The sequence below is a fragment of the Schistocerca gregaria genome, chromosome 6 (genome assembly GCF_023897955.1).
Source record: "Schistocerca gregaria isolate iqSchGreg1 chromosome 6, iqSchGreg1.2, whole genome shotgun sequence".
In the NCBI taxonomy this organism is placed as follows: domain Eukaryota; kingdom Metazoa; phylum Arthropoda; class Insecta; order Orthoptera; family Acrididae; genus Schistocerca; species Schistocerca gregaria.
The window spans coordinates 180,915,713-180,918,555 of record NC_064925.1 but is presented as its reverse complement, the minus strand read 5'-3'; the positions used below and the strand labels follow the sequence as shown (position 1 = coordinate 180,918,555).

The 2,843-nt window shown below is 47.1% G+C and overlaps 1 non-coding gene across 1 annotated transcript; it reads right to left on the bottom strand.

Moving 5' to 3' along the window:
- Positions 1-1,796: 1,796 nt before the first annotated feature.
- On the bottom strand, positions 1,797-1,905 carry LOC126279738 (U6 spliceosomal RNA). Its single transcript, XR_007551202.1, has one exon. It is a non-coding gene; the product is annotated as a U6 spliceosomal RNA (small nuclear RNA).
- Positions 1,906-2,843: the final 938 nt, after the last annotated feature.

Here is a 2,843-nt window from a genome sequence, read left to right as displayed (position 1 = left end):
AAAGTTACTGTATGTGTGAAATCCTGGTCCATTTAGGAAAGGGCCTGATAGCACGAATTAGATAAATTTGGATGAATTAATAAATAAATATGTGTACAATAAAACCGTTGTTACTGGAAAATTGAAGATTATGTGTGTGTGAGTGTGTGTGTGTGTGTGTGTGTGTGTGTGTGTGTGTGTGTGTGTTTTTGTGGATGTGTCTATGTGTGCGTCCGTCAGAGAGACAGAGTGAAGACATGGAGAGGGAGAGACAGAGAGAGAGAGAGAGAGAGAGGGAGAGAGAGTGAGAAACAGAGACGGAGAAGAGAGAAAGAAGGAGAAGGAAGGGGAGAGAGAGAGAGAGAGAGAGAGAGAGAGAGAGAGAGAGAGAATTGCAGGAATTGGAGGAAAGAGACCAAGCTACGAAGACAGCTATCGGGAAAGCACTGTCGAAAATCCACTGTCTCAGAGCAGTTTACAGTGTTTGATTTTGCTGCTCTTCGGGTTCCGCAAGCTGTTTGAACAGACACGAGCCTCGGTTGCTGTCGTTACTGCAGTGGCGGGCGGGCGGTGTCTCGGAATCAGATCGGTGACTGGGCCAGCGCGCCCCTGCGGCGCCGGCGGCTGCTGGCATTTCGACGAGCCGCAGGTCGGGAAAGAGGCTTATGAAAAATTACTCTCTCAATATTTGATGACGCGACGCGGCCGCATTCCGTTGTTCTCGGTCTGTAAGGGCGTGAATATTTCAGCGCCGCCGGCGGCCTCCCAGGTTTCGCCAAGTCCGCCGTTCTCCGCGGCAGTCCCTTCCTGGACGACATTTCTGCTACAAGCGACAGCGGTGCCCATTCATCGGCAAGTGGGAACCAACTTCAAGTACCAAATCTCGTCCCCCGCTAATGTGTCCCTGAAATTGGTAATCTGACCTCTCCCAAACTTCAATGCCACGAAAAGACGTTCACAATTAATAACACAATTTACCCCCATGAACAGTCTGAAACCCTCTTCCTGAAATTACTACGTTTTTTTTCTAAAATTCCTTCCTCATAGCGTAATGTAAAATGTCGTGTGACTAGGGCCGGGGTAGACCGTTCGCCGGGTGCAAGTCTTTCGATTTGACGCCACTTCGGCGACTTGCGTGCCAATGGGGATGAAATGACGATTAGGACAACACAACACCCAGTCCCTGTGGGGAGAAAATCTCCGACCCAACTTGGAATCGAACCCAGGCCCTTAGGATTGACAATCTGTCACGCTGCCTACTTTTTTTTTGAGTGGGGGGGTCTCCTTCGTCCCCTTTCCCCTTCAACCCGACCTTTACGCTCGCCAATTTTTGCTTCTCGTCCTAGCTTCTCCGCCTTTAAAGAGAGAATGTAACTTGATGATCTTGATTATGTGGAAACGCGCTTCTTCTGAACGAAAAGCTAAGTATTCCCCTTCTGTTGCCTTTCTTTCCAACATGGCTTGAATAAAAATAAATGTAAATTCCATTGAGAAGGGTGTCACAATTCTTATGGAAATGTAACTGGATCTATAAATTCAGTTCTCCGTGCGTGGAAAAACGGAAAGAAGGAAACTCATTATTGCTGATAAGTAAAATTTTCTTCTTCAGAAGGAAATTAAGTAAAGCAGGCTGCTTCTGCTTGATTTTACACATAATTAACACAAATATGTCTTCCTGTGGAAAGAAAAGGAAAGAAAGACAGAAACTAAATAAAGGGTATACACCTATTTCATCACTGTGCTTCCCGCAAAACAAAGTAATGTATACACATAGGCTTAACTAGTCTATACTGATGATCTTCTCTGATTACGTTCTGTAAAACGTGGAACGCTTCACGATTTTGCGTGTCATCCTTGCGCAGGGGCAATCCTAATCTTCTCTGTATCATTCCAATTTGAGTATATGAACCATCGAAGCGAGTATACCACTCAGATACCGGGGGGCGGACCTCATAGCATATAACCATTGTGAGAGGAACCAACCACAATAAATAAAATTTCCAATACATAATTTTTGCAAGAAATTAATAGGTTTCGAAATAAAGCTCAAGAAATATTAAATGAAGTAGCTCTCAAGAGGCCCGCCTGGTTGGCCGTGCGGTCTAACGCACTGCTTTCCGGGCGGGAAGCCGTGCCGGTCCCCGGCACGAATCCGCCCGGCGGATTAGTTCAAAGAAATATTCAAATGTGTTTCAATTCTTATGGGACTTCACTGCTAAGGTCATCACTCTCTAAGCTTACACACTACTTAACCTAAATCCTAAGGACAAACACACACACACACACACACACACACATACACACACACACACACACACACACACACACACACACATGCCCGAGGGAGGACTCGAACGTCCGCCGGGATCAACCACACAGTCCATGACTACAGCGCCCTAGACCGCCCGGCTAATCCCGCACGGTGGCGGATGAGTGTCGACGTCCGGAGTGCCGGCCAGTCTGTGGATGGTTTTTAAGGTGGTTTTTCCATATGCCTCGGCGAATGCGGGCTGGTATCCCTTATTCCGCCTGAGCTGCACTACATCTACATCCATACTCCGCAAGCCACCTGACGGTGTGTGGCGGAGGGTACCCTGAGTACCTCTATTGGTTCTCCCTTCTATTCCAGTCTCGTATTGTCCGTGGAAAGAAGGATTGTCGGTATGCCTCTGTGTGGGCTCAAATCTCTCTGATTTTATCCTCAAGGTCTCTTCGCGAGATATACGTAGGAGGGAGCAATATACTGCTTGACTCTTCGGTGAAGGTATGTTCTCGAAACTTTAACAAGAGCCCGTACCAAGCTACTGAGCATTTCTCCTGCAGAGTCTTCCACTGGAGTTTATCTATCATCTCCGTAACGCTTT